Here is a 19,710-nt window from a genome sequence, read left to right on the forward strand (position 1 = left end):
AGCTACAGAAAAAAGAACAACAATGCAACACTTATTGTGTTATTGTATTTAAATACACACACAACCATACAGACGTATTCATACACACGTACACACAGATAAATAGGCATAAGTGGCTGCGTGCGTTTGGGGCAGTTCGTGCGTCGATGGCACACGCCAGTTAAAAATAGAACAACCTCTAGCGAATGCAAAAACAACAACAGCAGCAATAGCAAGAGAGAACATAAAGCGAGATTACAGCAGCAGCGAGCGTTTGCTTTAACTGCATTTGATGTTTCTAAAAAATTACAACAACAAAATATAGAGTAAGAAAAACAAACATAATCAAAAATGGTTACAATAACAAGAACAACAACTACTAAATTTGTATGTACATATGCTTGTAATGTACAACCAGATCAACAACATCAATAAATAATAACCATAAAAACAAACATTGCATAAGAGGTGAGAAAGCATATATACATATGTACGTATGTTTGTACGCCTGAGTCCTCTGAATCTGTAGAGCAAATGTTATGGGAATACAGCTGAGAGCGCCGTGTTATTAAATGAGCGACCGCACTGCTATGTTGCTGTTAATTACGGAACAGCTGTTAGCAATAGTTTTTGCACAAATATGTTACTAACATAGCGCTGTTAAAGCATTTCGGAACATGATCTCTGCAATTGCTGAGCCATATTTTAGAATATACGGATATGTACATGCATATGTACATATGTATAATCATTTTGTGAAGATATGCAATTATTTCTGAACCAGGGTGTATTTATTTACACTCACACATGCGTTACTCATGTACTGGGCTTCAAAAATATTGGTCACATATGACACTAATTACCAATTGCATACACTACTCTCGAAAAGGAAGGAATATTAAAAAATTGGTTCCTAGGGTTCGCCATGTCTATCGAAGCTGACATTTTTTTGATGATCTTCTAAAGCAATAGAGGGATGATCAAATATTTATAATATACATTTCTTCTCAATTTGGCAAAGCTTAGGTCAAGTTGGCTAAAATTTTCATAGGAAGGTGAGTGAAAACGACGATGAATTTTGCTATATCTGTCAAATATAAACTTTATATGCATGATCGGCAGTATTAATTTTTTGAGATCCATGAAAATATCGAAGTACATACATGTACACATAAATTTGAGACTATTTCCTCAACGATATTCAGTACTACATCAAGATACTATAATGTCTTTACTCCAGTTTTAATTTTTCTAAGAATTGGTTGTTGTGAAGATGGTTCCATATTTCTATGGCAAAATATCGCTAAATTATATGCATTTTGATTTCAAACAAAGAGATCATTATGTTGTTGAACAAACCTGTTGCTGCACTATATTTTACCAAATCAATACAAATTCCTTTTATAAAAATATATGTTTTTTTACAAAAATCTTCATCATACATTCTTATTTTTTATTAATTAATTGATTTTTTCCCTTAATTAATTAATTTTAATTTCTCTTTAGTTATTGTTGTGTCCTTAATATTAAAATATTGTTAAAACTTTCGTTAAATTTGTCTCAAGTTTCATTGCCACAAGTAACAGTTGCACCTGACTTCCGCTTTTCAGTCAGCCGAAACAAAATGGGTTTCAAACATTCACAGAGTAGACGCCACTCACGGCTGCTCACACGCCAGAAACGGGACACGCGAGAGCGCCCAACTTCGCGCTCACGAACACTCACCAGGGCATTGGCATTAGAGCCAGCCAGCGAACAAATAGCCCGGACAGAGGGCTACTCGTGCATGTGAGAGCCACAATTCCGAAAGCGAAGCGAAACAAATAGAAATGAAATACAGGAGAATCCTATTAAAACTAGAACGGAAATGAGAGAAAGACACCACCAAAACACAGACACAAACACATATTCAGATTACAGAGCAAAATAGCGAGTGTCAAACACGAACGTCGGCTAACAAGCCGTTTGTTGATGTTCCAATTGGAGTCGCTTGGAGTTATCTTCGCTGTGTGTGCTGCTTCATTGAATTGTTGCTTGGCCTGCTTCGAGCATACACAAGTCGTCACCACCACTCACCACCCTCGGTAGCTCGTGCGTTCGGCCACCCAGCGCTGCGGCGGCGATTTTGACTGTGGCGGCGCGTGTGCTACTATTCTGCTGTGACAGTTGTTGTCGTGCGCTTAGTCTTCGTTGGGCGGTCTGTGTGTTAGCAACGTGTTGCTCCTCTCGTTTTTCACGTTTGACGATTTTCTATATTGTTCACCCAGTAATTGTGTGGTGCGCTGAACGTATGCGAACGCATTTATGTGTATGTATTGGCGTTCAATCGTGCGAAAAAAGAAAAATTCACCGAAACTGTGTCAAAGTGCAAAATTACTGTTATTTTTGGAGAAAACTAAAAAAGTCTTAAATATACATTAAATGAAGGTTTAAATTGCAAATTTGACTACGAAGTATTTCGCGGCTTGCTGGCGTGACAATCGCATGCACACATACGTATAAACGTTGCGAGGTGGCACTTGCGTGAGTGTGCGTGCAACGAATTTGGCCTGGCTGCAATGCAACAAGTTTTGATTGTTAGTCCGAAGCTGTGAAGTGTTGTGCTTTTAAAAGCGAGTGCTGAGAAATACAAAAGTTTGCAAGAGCGAATATGAAGACATAAAATTTCTTTTTATTTTATTTTTTATGTTTTGATTTTTTTTTTTGAAATTGCAATAAACACGGTTTCAGGCTATTGCCTTTGATTTTTTAATGAAGATTCATAAATGTTGTGGGAAAAAATTTATTAGAATTACTTTATTTATACCCTAGAGAGACATTGAGCCTCAAAACATAAATAAAGTTGTAAAATTTCTTACAGTTATTAACGCAAGTTAAGTCCAAAGTCTGTCATAACAAAACAAAAAATAAATAAATAACCCAGAAAATAGAACATACTGAATATTAAGTTTTTAGTAATTTAAAAAAAAAAAATTTAGGGGTGATTATTGAGTTGCTTAAAAAATTACTGATATTTTGGTTTTGAAATTTTTTGAACTCAATTTCCATGCTGCTGGTGCTTACCAGTTTTAAAAATTAAACACAGCAATTGAAAGCTCAGGCCTAAAAAATAAATTTTTAAGCCTATGCGCCTATTTATATGCTACAATTTTAATTTCCTATCGCTTAGTTTCGGTGAAATTGATAAAATGTCATAAATTTCAATCATAATATGAAAGTGTTTCGGCTTAAATGACAGTTTTAATAAAACTAATAATGCATTTTTTTTTAATTTAAACAAAAACGTATAATTATCAAATTTAAATTGCAATTAGCAATAATTTTGTTTACTTCAATAAAATTTTTCGGAAAACCTTCTAAATTTGAAAAGACTTGTTTTAAAGAAATTTTATAAAAATTTTTAAAAAATTCGTGATAAAATATTTAATTGAAATCGAAGCAGAATTTTGATTGTTCATTATTTTATCTGTGGTACATATCGTTAATATCGACCATTTTCATAATCGTTAGTTTAAAAACAAAGGAATAATGCTATGAGATTGTTAATTTATGTGGAAAATTCGATCGTGCCAAGAGCTGAAGCTAATAATAAATTAAAATGAAAATAAAAAATAAAAAATAAACAAAAAATTTAAATAGTAATTAAATTAAATTCCGCAACAAAATTCAGAATACATTAATTTTTCCTGATTTTTTTTTATTCCTCATTCACAACAGTATTTGAATATGGAAGTTTAAATGAACCTATACACTCTTTTATAAATATGGAGTCTTTTATTGTTCACAAAAGCCTTGGTTCGTCCTCAGACATCCACCTTAACTACCTAGTACTTATCTGGTTCATCCTTAATAAAAACATTCTCTTAATTATTTATTTAATATATTATTTTACCTAGCAACACACTACAAATTTCAATATTATAAGCTCGAATTTGCATTTCTTAAAATTATACACCAACCTAAGGCAGTTAAGTGCTCGTTTAAGAACGTTTGGTGTCTTTATCATTAAAGTGTGTTTGAGCATTGGATTATCACTGCAATAAAAATAGTTGCTATTAAGTTTAGTTTAGAATTTTTATGTGTTGACCAATACAAATGCAGTGCACAATGAACTCCAAATACTAAAAAAACGAAATTTATTTAATTAAATTTATCAAAATAAAATATTTGACATAAACTTAATATTTCATGCAAAAAAAAAATTGCAAAAATTTTTTGTGAATACTAGAACATAAAAAATCAAAAATTGATGCACCAATTAAAAGTTTTGAATTTCTCAATACAATTTTTGTTTGAAATATTTTTACCTTTGCAGCAAATTCGCAATAATAATAAAGGAAAAACATTAAATATTAACTGAAAGGCAAAACCACACGTTCACTAAACAAATTCCTGCCGGAAATAAAAATTATCTTGCAAATTTGTATGTGCATAAATTAATTTGAAATGTGTAAAAGTGACAAGAGCGCAGTGCTGAAGTGACACAAGAGCCGGCATATTGATACACATCAGTGAAATACACACGCACACACACACTTACAACGACAAGCGCGTATAAAACTCAATTTGAATTTGTAGCGTGTTTGTGATGTCGATTGACATCTGTTACTGCAAATTACATTAACTGTTTACAAAGAGTGTATATAAATAAATAAAAGTGAAATTACAAGCGCAACAAACAAAAAAAACAAACAAGTGCTAAATGTAAACGAAATGACTGTAAAATAAAATAAAGCATTTATCTGCATCACCCCCACAGCTGGAAAGCAGGCACCGCCAAGAGCCGAAAAGCAACAAGTACGGGTAAGTCTGCGTTAAGGTGCCGCTACACTGAGCCTTTTTCCCCACCAAAGCAAAGGCGAAAAAAAACTTACAATAAAAGAAAGTAAAAATGTTGCACGTTGCCGCACTACAGTTACTTTGTCGTGTTTTACGTATGCAAATCCGCAACAGCTTAGGCAGTTGTTGGCGACTACATAAAATACTGCAAGTTGCCATCCTCACAAACGCACACACACACACACCTACATATATGGGCGGCTTGTGTATATATATGTATGCGAACTATGTTTGAATTATTGCTGTTTGTATGTGTATGTGTTAGTAAATAATTTTCAGCGCCTTTTTCTCTCCAGAGCCTGCGGCAAAGGTAGTTTGCAAAAGAACGCATTTAAATACAGTGAATTTCATCTTTGTGAAATTTTTAGAATTCAGCTCAACTCCAGCGTGCTTTCGCCGCGCATTTCTTTGCTTTTATGTCGTATTTTGTGTTGTTATTGTCAACGCAGCTGTGCCGAAAATAAACATCAATCAACATCAGCAACGAAATTTCGCCACAGCAAGCCGAACATTTTAGAGCTTAGGCAACTTTCAGCATTCTCAATGTGCCAGTGCTTACAGTGAATTATATACATATGTATATATATACTTGTATAAGCAAGTTTTGAAATGAGTTTGTGCCTTCATCTTCGGCTGCTTAATTACCTGTGCATAAAACTACTGCCGCGCAGCAAATATTCTCACACACTCACAGCTTTGCAATAAAGCTCACCACCCCAACCCCGTTCACTGTCCGCTCACCTGTCGCACGCTCTTCCCTTACCACCTGACCGTGACGCCTCAACAAGCTGCCGGCTGTCGACGTGCTGATGAGCACCCTTGATGACTGCTGGTTGCGTAGGGTCCGCACCTTTAGTTGCTGGTTGCCACCGCTTGACGCTAATGCATAAATATGTATTGCGTTGTCTTCAAGCGTCTGCAGGCGACCATTATGTTAATTTAAATTTCAAATGAAAATCGTAAATCACCAACTGACTGCTTCTAAACTACATTTATGCGCCGCTGAGCTCTTGTGTATATGTGGTTGTATCTGTGCTTCAGTGTATGTGCGTGTAAATTTAATCCTTATTGTTGTTGTATTCATGGTTGATTTGCTTTTCGCAAATACCTTGCAGCTCCAACTGCGCCGCCATGGCTACTGTGTTCATCAAAAACACATTGATGTCCATTGTGACGCGCACGCCTGGAAATAATTATTCGCAATCGCTTTGTGAAATCAGCAGATCGTCATTGTTTTATGTGAGTGGTCGTGTTTGTGTGTGAGTGTGTGTATCGATGTGCTGCATAATTTCTGTATATTTCGAACAGACAGCGTTGACATCAAAAGCTAATGCTATAATCCGGCTTGAAGGGTAGAGCTGTAATTGGCTCACCTGTCCTTAAATAAGAAGCTACTAGTTACTTAAGGGTTCAGAACAGTCGTAGATTAAAGAAACACATAAATTTTAGGATTCTACAACAGTTATTAAATTCATAAAATATTAAGAAAATAAATTCTTCCATGACCAATCCGCTATGGTGTCGAAGAGTTCGGGTCGGTCAGCTTCAGCACATATAAATTGTTTCAAGTACGGCGACGATGGTACTCGCATCATCATCGTAAATTGTAACTATAGCTTCTTTATAACATTAAAGAGAAAACCAATAATGATTTTTTTATATTATTTCCACTTTTTTCTATTAAAAATTTATTGCTAATTTTGTCGATGAAAAATGTTTAATTTTTTATGTAATATGGTCCACTATTTTGAGGAAAATTTATGTAAAGCTAAAAATCCACGTACTTAAACAACAAGTCTTGAATATGGTGATTAAGAACCCTGCCTTTAGTTTCTTATAGAGGGCACAGTACCCCTGCCATTACGAAATTTAGTCTAGTAGCCAGTTCCAGCACTCATCTTCAAAATTACGAGAGAAATCTGATGTGAATGAAAAGTTCGTGTGTTAAGTATAAACTAGTAAAGATGCGTTAATAATATGGAAAGAAATAATTCAGGCATGTAAGCTATAATAATGGCGGCTTTATATATTATATAATATTTAGAAAGCAGTTTTTTGTAATAGAAATATTACACTCAACAGTAAAAATTACAGAGACGGACATTGTTCACTTTACTTCGAAGCTTACCCAAGCCTTCAGGATCTCCCAGTAAAATTTGAGAGCATCGTTCAGTCTAACCTTTTCTTGTAATGCTTGTAACCGGCTAAAAAATTTAACTCGAAAGCCGCAGAAAATTCGTTAAAATAACGTTTCCGTGATTCCATGATCTGTTTTGCATAGTTTATTTCTTAGATTTCTAACATTTCTTTCTTTTCGAGCTTATTATTGGCTTTCAATGTTAAGGTACATCTCTCACCCTCGCGGTAAAAGAACCAAGTACGCTCTGAATATACCAAGAATAAATGATAAATATTTCCGTTAAGCCGGTTCACAATCTTATAAATAATTATGTACCAAACTAGTCGAAAGTATTTTAATATTTATAATTTCTTAAAATTTTGAAGTTGTTACTTACTTCTTTTCATAAAATGAAATTTTAATAATTTTTTTTTAGATCGAAAAACAACTATTTACGTAGTACATATGTATTTGGAAATTCAATTTTTAGTCCAAAATAAAATAAAAGTATACTGACCAGTTGTATTTAGCAGCTGCCGCTAAATATAAGAGAAATAAATTCAGGTTTTTTCCAACTCAACTGAAAAAGCTAGTTAACTCACTGCTCAGTGCTCGTAATCGATTTCAAAATGGAATTTCCAAGGCCTTATGAAATCATATTTCAATTTTGCAAGTATTAATCCCAAAGCTTTACCCGAAATAAGAATGCACAGCTTCGTTTCTGCAATCCAGTTTACATTCGTTTTTAGAAATGCAGAGTAAAGCCTACTATTACCTCCAAATATGTATATACAAACATTTGTTGTTGATGTGCTGAGAACTTTTATCTATTCATATCATACATTGATTGACTAAAAATGTAATTGTTTTCAAGTTGATTTGCTAACATCTAGATTCTTCAAAAACCAAAGACAAAGTAATGAATAAATGCACATATGTATGTATGTTTGTAAGGGTGTGTGTAAGCCTTGCGTAAAGAAATATATGCAAAAAGTATTTGAAAATAGCAGTAGCAATAACGCTAGAGGAATACAAATACAACAACATACAAATTTTCATATCTGCATATGTTCATACATCCTAAAGAGTACACTTTAGGATGACCCTTAAATGGAGGAAGTAAATTTTCTAAACTAAATGGACACTATCCTGGTTGAAAGTTAACAATTTAAGTTTTAGTGTTTAATGGGTATGTTTTATACGGGTGGATTGTGGACTTGAATATAAACTTTTCTGTAAAGATTATTTTTATATCTTAAAACCCAAAACAGACACAGTTGTATTCGAAGATGTCAGTTCTAGCTTGTAACCTCTCCACTAAAAATAGTTAAGACATATCGTTCCAAGGTCAAACCAAAAATTTCAAATAGGTATTTATTTTTACCGACCACCCTTATACTTTTACTTCCATACGTATACTTAAACATACTCGTTAGAGCTCAGTAAGACAAAACGAGAACAAGAAGTTGCAAGTAAATCACTGTCTCTGTGGAATTTTCCATTTCTCTCTGTAGCTTAGAATATATTAGGTATGCAGTTATTTGTCAAAGTTGCTCCTCAGCTTATATGTGCCATTAATATATATTTACATTGGTATGAAGTGTAAGCTTCTTTGCGGTTAGAGATCTGTCTTGAGGTAGGATTGCTATGAACTTGGGCTAAAAGTTCCACTTTTAAAGGGTTTTGATATTGTTAGAAGGCTCTAGTAAAATTTGAGAAACGTCGAATTTCTATAAAGAAATTTTTATTTTGGAGCACTGTAATAATTTAAGTATATTTAATTGTTATGTATGTTTGTATATCATGAGTCACCTACAAGTTATTTAAGAAAGGACGTTTTCTGCTTTGAAATGACCAAAATACTCTCATTTTATGCTTCTCCTTTTCTGGATCGCTCGCTCTTAATATCGTCTTTCTGGGTCGCTGGGATTTAAATTTGCCGCCATTTCTATTAATCTTCACAGTTGCTGAATGGTATTTAACAAATTTCTGTAATGAAAATTTGGTACAATTTTAAGACATATCACAATATCTAGATGTAGGGATAAGAACCAAAAGAAAATCTTAAAATTGAGCCACGTTGCCAATATAGTAAGATATATGTCGAGGAGGAAACATCTCAGCACCTCATTCTCAGAAGTCCCGCTTTTCGAGCCTACGCTTAAAGCGCTCTCCCGCTTTCAGTAATCCAGCCAACTGTGTTTGCTTTACACTTAGGACGTTTAGCTAATTAGAAGAATTTATTCCATATTTGTAATTTTTATTTTCAACGAAATTGTTTATGTCCCAATCGAGAGCCATGAAAAAACCGGAAAATATATCTTCACGAAATCTGTCATGGATTATTACTCAAGTCAACGCTACAATCTCCGAATGTATTTTTTTATATACACTACGGAATATAGCTGCCATACAAACAATCAAAATCAAGACAGAGAATTTTTTATATCCTTTCATCTTATTACAAATGCAACCGTGATAGGTATTACAGCTTTTTCACAATTGAAATCTGATCTGTGTTTGTATTCTGCGCCGACTAAACACCTCCGTTCACCTTCATTTCATGCACTTACAAGTGCTGACATCTGAGGAATATAGCGATTTTCATTTGGTGAAAGAAATAAAGAAGAACTGCTATACAAAAACCCAAAATATGTGAAAAATATTTTGATTAGAATAACGCAACCAGAAGCAGATAACCGCAACTATTAAGAAAAGCTTACGAAAAACGATCAAAGCAATGTTGCAAAAACCCTAGCCTATGCAAAGGCGTGCAACGGAGCTTAGTAGTGTTTGCTCATACAAATACCAATATACTTAGTAATGTGCTTATAAGCGTGCAAATGGTTATGAATATAACTTGTTGATAAAACGGCAGAATAAACAGACACACAAAAAAGTCACTCAAACACACTACGCTGCCACAGCAGCCGTTGCGGCAGCAAAAACTCCGTCGCACACTTGTAGACGCGCCACAATTGTACAACTAGCCAGCGTATAAATTTAGAAATATGCAAAGTGGTCGCAAATAAATAAGTAGCAGAGAGAAATGTTTTCGAAAGTGCCACTGAATCACTGCGGCCACTTGCAACAATTTGTATTGCAGCGCGCACACTATATACATGTATTTGTGTATAGCCGTGTGAAGAGAGCAAATAAAGCTGCCCGCTTTCTTCATAAAGCCATGTAAAACTTCTCCAAGTTTTTGCTATTCAAAAAGCTGTTTTTGACTCCACAACGTTGTTATTGTTGTAGGCATATCAACAGTTTGTGCGGCAAAGCAAAAGCTGGCAAATAAATAGCATATAAGTAAATACATACATATAAGAGCTGTGTGTTTATATACATAAATATGTAATTACCTATATATGGGTGTAAATGTTACGCTGCATTGGCTTGTTAGACTCTGTGGTACCCTGCAGTTGTTTGCATATATTTGATGCGAAACATAGAGAAGTGTTTCTTTAGTAGAAAATAAGTTAGAAGTTCATGAAAATTCGTTTTCTAAAAGGGTACATTCCTACTGAGGTGTCATATGATGTTTAAGCTGTCGGTACCAACTCATCTAATTTATATCAGTTCCGTTTTATTCTAAAAACCTTTATAATGTGCTCAAACTTCAATAGAGGAATGCACGAATGTTATATGTGCTTGCTATTCCACCGATATTTCAGTATATCAAAAGGCATTATTTATGCCAGTTACATGTTCGATTTGCCACTTCACTAGGATGGACAAATTGAAGATTTTTTTTTAAGCAGAAGGAAACTCTTCAAATTACCATATATTACCTTATTGGTGGTGAGCGAGTCGAGCCGAGTCGATTTGACCATATCATCATGTTTGCCTGTCCGTATTTCCGTCTTTTTGACGCGAATTAGTCACTCATTTTTTGAGATATCAATCTGAAATTCTGCAAACATTCACCTTTATAGCATATAGCTGCCAAACAAACTGAACGGTCGAATCAAACGCTTGCATGAAAAAATTTGCATTTGACTACATATGTTTATCAAATTGGGCTTGCGTAATTGTCTAAAGGAAGAGTACAGTCTCCGTAGAAATTGTCTAGATCGGACCACTTATCATATATGTAGCTGCCATACAAACTTAACGATCAAACAAAAATGTATATGAAAAACTTTTTATTGAACGATATATCTTCACGAAATTTGACATAGATCACCCAAGGCAACGCTACAATCTACCTTCCCATTGATCAAATCGGAACATTACAGTATGTGAGAGTCTTATAAGATGATGGATCAAATCAAGAAAAAGGTTTCATAAAGCATATTTTTTCTTTACTAAGACCATAGGTTAAAAATATATTCATAATACTGAAAAATGATAATTCATGCTGAAAATGTAAGTAACATTTATTTTATAATTTTTTTAGGGTACCGAATAGTCACTAATGCCGAACTCAATGTAGTACCGCTTGCCTTCACTTTGTCACTGTTGCTATTTGTTGTCTATTTTTTGACTAGTTCGTCCTCCAAACTGACGTTGCACTGCATGTCATACAGATGGCATACAATTACGCGCAAGCTGCAGCAAATCTGTATCCCTAACTGTGCTGCTGCTGTCACACTGCGCACACATTCTCATTTCAGTTTGCAACATTCCGTGTGTGTGTATGTATATAAATATGTATGTGTGCGCGTGTTGGTTGATATAGCAAAAATGTGGCAACGCAGTGGAAAATAGCTCAAGTGCCTTGGGAGATTTTCGACTGTTTGTGCAACAACTCGCACACACACAAACGCGGGCGCACATGCAAAATTAAATAAGAAACAGTGGTTTTGCAGAGGAAAAAGGCGTGTGCGAAACTTCTAGTGAGCTTATGAGCTTGTAAGCGACTATGAGTGCGCAAACTTAAAACTTGTCTGAGCATATACATATGTACATACACACAAACATAAATTGACTATATTTGTGGGCATGCATAGAGAGAAAATGTGTGCGTATTTGGCTGCGTCTGTTGAGTGTGTGCGCTTGGCAAATATTTAAATTTGATTTTCATGCAACTCACTCGGAAATGATGTCAGCATTTATTGAGGGAATTATAAACAATTTTCATTTAAAGTGAAAAAACTGCTTTGCTGCAAAGCAAATGTGAGTTTGCCGACTGTGGACTGTCAAAGGAAGCGCACACACTTTACCATATTTGTGTGTGGACAGCGCATACCGACATACACGGGCAGCAGGGATTGCGTTGGAAATCTCAGTGTTGTGGGGCATGACAAAGGCTTAACTAGACTTAAGCTGCGTCTACATCACATTAGTATGTGTATGTGTGTGCGTCAATACATAAATTGTGCACTGTCTTTGCCTTGCACATACACCCGTATACACGTATTTGCATTTGCGCAACCTCTCTGTGCAAATTTGAATTTATTTGTCGCTCGTTGTGCAGCAAATCTCAGCAATTTCGAGTAAATTCTCATTCTCTGGCATTTAAGTGGGGGACACACACACATACACATAAAGCGTCTCAGTAATTTATACCCGCTTACATGCTTGCAACGCTGCATAAAAAAACTTGTTGTACAAATACATATCCTTGTTTGTTTGTGTCTTTGGATGTGTGTGTGTGGAGTAGACGCACGTGTAGCCATTCCCATCCTTCACAACGCATCGTTTACTAATCTCGTTACAAATTAGTTTGCGACACCTCCAGCCCCTCACCGCTCTGCATCAGCAACCGTTGCACTTTCACTCAATAGCTTAACCGTCACCACTGCTACACCACCGCATGCTGCCACCCTGTTGTTGTTGCACGATGAATTGCTTCTTCGCTTTCTAGAGACGAGACGACGGACTCTCTTTGGTGCTGTTGTGCGCCTTCAGTAGCGTAAGATTAAATTTAGATTTATATCCCTGACAAAAAGCTAAGTTACGTCGCCTTCTTTTTTACTTGTTGCTTCTGCTGCTTCTTCTCTTTCTCCTTTGGATTTCGTTTAGCACTAACTAACCGCTTTACACAAAGCTCATCGTTACTTTGCTTGCAGCAATTGTTGCATGCTAAATATGCATGCATGCATCTGTATGTGTGTGTGTGTGTGTGTGTGTGGGCTGCTGGTTTTATGGCTTACGTTTAGCTCCGGTGTCTGCTGTACATGTTTGTGGTAAATGTAAACGTTCTGCGGCCGAACTTTCAAGCGTAACGATTTACAATTGAACTTTTAGGTTTTTTCAGTTTTTCTATGTTTCTTATCACTTGCTGCTGTGTTGTTGTTGGATCAGTTTTTATGGCAGACATTGATTGAATTGGCAAAATGGCTACCACTTAAATGATGCTTCATTTCATGAAAGATGTGAGTTGAAAAACCATGCTTCTTGATTACCACAGTCTCAAATTAAGCAGACTGTGATAATTAAAAAGCACTAGCACCAAGAGATTATGTTCAGCCTTGTAGTAAACTTTGCACGAAAATCATTTCCTATGAAACAATTCACAAATTTGTGTTTTGCTTATCGTGAACGTCAGCTGGGAAAAGTCTTTCATATTTTATTCACGCAAATCCAAATATCCAAATCAAATTAAAACAGTGTTTGACAGCTTGCCGAAGTTCTCAATAACATAATCGAAATTCGAATTTTTCGCACGGAATTCTTGATACGAATTTTTCGTTCGCGTGAAAATAAAAATACATGGAAATGAATTATACACGCCGAGTTTACGATAAGGCTGATAATTTTAACTAGCTTACCGTTACTCTCATTTATTTAGTTCAGCTGTTGTTATTTTTGTAGAGGCAGAAAACAATCCTAAGTAATTTAAAGGAATGGTGTCGGTTTGAGAGTCCTTCGCCGGATAAAAATCCGGGCCCGTTCTCGACTGTAGCGTGGTATGTTCTTAAGTATTTTTTTTTAAGAAGCTGGGCCTAAACAGAGTTGAGCAAGAGTACACAATGCGTTGTTAAAAACACGTTTCAGATAAAGATTGTTAGATATGTGAAGTAAAAAATATTTTTTTGGACAAATATAATTTTATGACCTTGTCACTTGTTTGAAAAATTAAAAAAAAAAAAAACAATTTTTTTTTTGCCATTTTTGTGATGATCTAGCTACGGTCGAAAACCTGCTTCTAAAGACAATGTCGGAGATTCTATTAAGTAAGACTAATTTACGGTTATGTTGCGACAGTCATGTTCCAAGCTGTTGCCTACTAATTTTGGACTGCTAAAACCGAGAATTATAGTAAAAATTTCTTAACACATAGGAATTTTTGTTTTGTAGTGATACAAAAATAGCTACAAATGATGGAAGTTTTTTGAACTCAAATTCATACTCAGGACACCCTAAATAGCCTTCAGACTTCTTGCCATATCAGTCGCAAAATTTTCTTTCAGATTTGCTGAGTGGTGTAACTTTTATGTCTGCCTTAAGGGATAATATTCAAATGTGAATTTCAGAAAATCGATTTTCCATACATATCGAATTTATATATATGTAGTTAGAAACATTCACCTAAAATTTTAAATTCAGCAGGCAAATAGTTTTAGAGATATTAGCATATTTGTAAGAATTTTTTCTTCTTAAAACCCTTAAAGACGATTTTCATGAAATGCTGTTTCCAGGGTCGGTGAACAAAATTTTCGTGAAAAAAGAAACTTCTTAGAAAACTTTGGAAGGAATGATATTTTTGTTAATAATTTTGATTTTTTTAAGCTACTCTGAAGTCATTATCTGTATTCATCTTTAGTGGTAATAATTTTTTTTTTTGCGTTTGGATTTGAGATCATTTTAAGCAGAAAAGTCTTCCCTGCTATCAGTGTTGGAAGTCTGAATGGAGATGGGCTACGGAAACAAGAAGACTCAAAGTTTTCAGAGAATCAACGAAATCGTAAATTTTTCCAAATTAATAAAAAAGTATAAGATATTCTTCGAATGTACATCAATTTTGTTTGTTGAGTAAATAAAATTCCTCTTCAAACTAAATTCACCGAAAATTACCATTTTCGGGCTTGTAAGTAGATATAAGACTTTCTTATCATTAGAGACTTAGTATATTCTCCACAGCCTCAGCAGAAAGAGCTTCGATTTTCAGAAAAACTGAAAAGTTTCTTACTTGCCACCAAACAATCAGTTAAATACTTTTATTAATCAAAAGTCTTTACAAAGAAGTGTCTACTTAGGTGCCCCGCAGCTGATGTAGGAATAAAAAAGTTGTGAGCTTTTCTGGAAAGAAAAAAAGCGTCTGGTAGAACTTGTGTTTGGGCAGAATTTAATTAAGTTAATTGTCGCCAGCATTAAATTTTTTTTTCAACTTTCGACAGGGTGCTGTCACCTAAACACTACATGCATTAAGCTTTTTTCTCATAAGAATGTATGAGCATACATGTGTACATATGTATGTATATTTACATATGTATCTCAGTCTATTTATATATGTATTTTACTATATATGTATATGTATATTACCCATATTTTTACTTGGGCTATATAAAGTCCGAATGGCAAATGGCAAGTAATGAAATAAGGACGTTCACTGTTTTTGTCATCGTCACCGCTTTGTTGTTGTTATTTTTGTTCTTCTGTTCAGCTCTCTTTTGATGTTTTCGGCCAACTGCTGGTGTTGGACGAACATCTGTGTGACGGCGGAGGCAATTTATTGGCAACAACACCAATGGTGACAGGCGACATTTAACAGGTTTTAAAGATGACATATGTAAACATTTTATTATATACTATATATATATATATATATGTATATCATACTCATTTTTTTATTTCTGATTTTTGTCGCGTTTTTTCATTATTTTTATTTTTATTTTTTGCGGTGTTGCTATGAAATTAAATTTTTGACTTCCTGCGCGTAACACAAGCAAAAAATACTGAGATTTTTCGCTTTATAATAAACAGCAGGCCGGAAAACAGCTACGCGCCCCTACCCACAGACATATTTAAGCACATATCTACATGCAAGTGAAAGCCCATATTAAGTGGAATATTAGTGCTGTTGTCGCGCCAGTTGTCGCGCCAAAAATCATACCTTAAAAATATATAAAACTCGCCTAACAACCAGCGCACACACACGCACTCCCACTTGGACACTTGTGAGTGCATTTATACACATTTTTGCTTGTGTGTTTGTATGTGTGCCTGCACATATAATACAGTGATCCAAATTACGGTGGTAAAAAGGCAATTCAGTTGACTGCTTTTAATGCCGCCATTGTTTTTTGTATGCAATTGTTGAAAGGAGAAATTAATATATACTCCTACATATGTGCAACATGTGCAACACACCATAGTTTGCAATCTGCGCTCAACTGCTCGAGACTACGGCAGCGACGAAACCTTTAACCCCACACCGCCCAGCTCGAGTGCCTCGCACGCCCATACGCTTATCGCAGCGCTGCAAAGTGGCACTTTCAATTTTTCCTTCATACGTCTCACATGTTTTTCGAGCATATGTGTGTATGCGTGGTTTTTTTTTTTATTTTATGCCTTGTCGTTGTTGTCGTTAGCCATCAGCCGACGGCCACCGCCATATAATGGTTTTTGTTGCCTCCATTGCCGTTGCTTGCCACACAAAATTCACCTGCAGATGAGTTTAAATCGGCGAATGCACTGATATGCGAAAGCTTGTGTGTATGTGGTGGATTTTTTGTTTTTGCAGCGAGCATAAAATGTTGCCACAACGCATTCCCATCTGCCGAAAAGCAAAAAACGAAAATCCACGACAGAAATAATGGCGGCAGGTGGAAAAAAATTGCAGCTTACCGTAATTCTCGTTGCCATTGAACTGTAATTACTCGTCACATTCAACGTGCATATATCTATGTATGTATGTATGTATATATCAAAGCCTGTTTGCATGAGTGCATGAAATTACACTCGCATATAAACAGAAATATATACTTATATATAAATACATATGTATATACTCATGTAAGTGTGTTTTAAGTTGGCGTGTATAATTTGCTCACAATTACATGTCGGCTCTCACGTGTACGTGTGTGTTCTTGCGTGCGTGTGTATGAATGTGTTGCGGCATTATTACCTTAAAGAAAGCGTCAACAATTTTTATTGACACTCACGCTGTGCCGTTACACCAACAACGGCAAACAGGTTGTTTTACACCGCTTTCCACTTTATTTAAATTCTACAAAGAAAAACACCAACAATAACAACGGTGTAATTTTACAATTAAGAAAATGAAATTAATTTGCCATTGCAAAAGCCAAAGTGGAGAATAAAATTGCATAATCGATATTGGTAAATTGATACTGATTGGTACTTTGGCTTTCAGGCTTTTGAAGAAATGTTGAATAAATTAAATAAAATCAATATTATGCTTAAGTGTGGTATATTGCCGCGGTTATGTCGCATAGAGGCCAATCAAAATGTTTGCACCGGAAAGAGGCAGTCGAGACTTAAGTGAAGAAACAATGCTCGAAACCGGTTTCAAACCCATATTCTACTAGGTAAAGTTGTTCTGAATGATAAAAAAAGCGACCCCCTCTAATGGACTAATGGATATAAATGCTTATGTAGAAATAACATTTTATTTTCTATATAATAAAATTTAAAAGCGCATTTACTCTATTTGAATTATTGACAGTAAATCGTTCCCAAGAGTTGCCAACTACATTAGTTTTCTTTTTAATTAATATTTTATGAACACTTGTATTTATTACAATTGATTTACAATTTGAGAAAACTAAAACTTACTTAGTTGAAGCAAATTAATTAATTAAATAGCAATTACATTTTCAAACGAACTTTCAATGCAATTTAACAAATCTGCGCCTAAATGTAGGCAACTTTTTATTATGTCAGTTTTCAACATAGAATTAAATTTGTAATATTTCATTTGTAAATACTCGTTGGGACAACTGCTGCAATGTGTGACACTAGTAGTATGACATAGTTTTTTTGAAACAGCAGAAATCTGAGATATCAGTGTTGAAAGACCTTACATTTTTTTTAAATAAATACTTTCACCTGAGATTTTTCGTTTGAAAATAAAAGGACTTTTCGGCTGAGAAAATAAATATTTTATATAAAATAATTACAAAGTGGGTGGATATAAAAGCCATAAAAATATATACGTACCCTAAATTCCGTGAAAAGAAAAACAAATGTGTTAAATATAAAAATGAAAGACTCACATATGCATTTGTGAGATTTGGTATCCCTTATATTCGCCTTTTGGCGAAAATCGAGTTAAAACGTTTTATATATCCTTAAGAGCAAATTACTATTTTTCTTTTATTTCTGTGTTTTTATTTTTCTTGTTCAACGAACTCTTGCTAAGAATTTTGGTTTACTTTCACAAATTTGGTCTATTGTTAGGTATTGATTGACTCTCCATGTTATTAATCAATAAACTACTAACTTTAATTTTTCTGCTTTTTCTTGTTTATTTTAGTTTTTTGTTCTTTTGTATGTAAATAATTTTAATAAAATCAAATAATGACGTACTAATTGACGTAAATCGACGAATATTTAATTTTAGTACACGTAACTACATTCGTCATAGACACTGTTGAGGTGTGAGACACGACGCATTCGTTAAACATTGATTTTCTTTACATACACTGAAGTTAAAACATACTTCATAGTTTCATTTTTTACAACATAAAGGTGTATAAAAAGATCTTTATCTGGTTTTTGAACGGTCAGTTTATTTGGCAGCTATTTGCTATGGTGGTCCGACCTGAGTAATTTCTTCGAATACTGTGGCGATGCATCGAATAATAACGTAGGCCAAATTTTGTTAAGATATATTTTCAAATAAAAATGTTTTATATACAAAGACTTGAGTTAGATACATATATACAATAGTGGTCCATATTCATTTGTGTACTTACTGTTTTAATACAGGTGTCATCCCTATTAACTCCATCTGTTCTGTTTAGATGCCACGCACTCTCGTTGCAGTCAATGGTTTTACGAATATTTCGTATTTCTATTACTTCAGTCAAATGGATAAAAAGAACATACATATTTCGATAGCTCTATTGTACAACCCCCTTTTATGAGCCTACAAAACTCAAACTTCTCTATTTATAAATGTAAAAATTAATTACCCTGCCTTTTATTATTCACCAGGTAGCAAATGCTAATTAAATAATTCAATTAAGCATTTCCCAAAACTCACTTGCTGTTGATAGCACTATCAGACGGTTATCAAACGGTAGCGAGTTTCGTAAGCCAGTCACACATGTGCCATGCCACAAAAGTACCACACCAATATGCAGCTGCAATTATACGACACTTTAGTGCTTTTAGATGTTCCTCATGCGTGGAGTTACGGATGGAAAGGATCAGAAAACAGCATTTAGCGACAAGCGATGGCAAACTGTCTTATCTACTTCGAACATTAGCTCTTCTACGGGATAAAGGTAGCAAAGAGCAGCAGCTGCTTATCGGTTAGTTTTCCAGTTAGAAGACAGTTGTGTGGTTTCCCATGTACTATTTGTATATGCATATATGTACATATGTATGTGTATTGAATTTTATCGTCACACTATCCCAGTGGATAAGATGCTTAAGTGACCTGTTATATTTGCATGCTCTACATACATACGTATATGTATGTAGGTGTGTGTAGTTTCGCTTAGTATAACAGTCACCCTTAAACCTTGAAATGTGCATACATACATACAAGTATGTATATTCACATGATGTCTGTTAATTGTTCAAATACACTTCAACTGCCCTGCAGGAAAATCGAGTGGGTTTGGGTTCATGTCACCCATGGTAGAATTAAAAGGTCTTAAATTCATCTATTTTTATACAAATTCGAGGATATG

At 34.7% G+C, this 19,710-nt stretch overlaps 1 protein-coding gene across 2 annotated transcripts in view; it reads left to right on the forward strand.

Moving 5' to 3' along the window:
- The first annotated feature begins 2,183 nt into the window (after positions 1 to 2,183).
- The window catches only part of LOC120778481 (connectin), an 86,231-nt gene continuing 68,704 nt past the window's right edge, over positions 2,184 to 19,710 (forward strand). Inside the window, exons 1-2 of one of the 2 annotated variants that reach the window (XM_040110297.1) lie at positions 2,184 to 2,287; positions 4,295 to 4,782. The gene's annotated coding sequence lies outside the window, so the exon portion shown is untranslated. Of the gene's footprint in view, positions 2,288 to 2,526; positions 2,556 to 4,294; positions 4,783 to 19,710 lie in introns of those variants that run through there. The other variant, XM_040110298.1, reaches the window with a different exon arrangement.

This window comes from Bactrocera tryoni, chromosome 5, assembly GCF_016617805.1.
Source record: "Bactrocera tryoni isolate S06 chromosome 5, CSIRO_BtryS06_freeze2, whole genome shotgun sequence".
Classification (NCBI taxonomy): Eukaryota; Metazoa; Arthropoda; class Insecta; order Diptera; family Tephritidae; genus Bactrocera; species Bactrocera tryoni.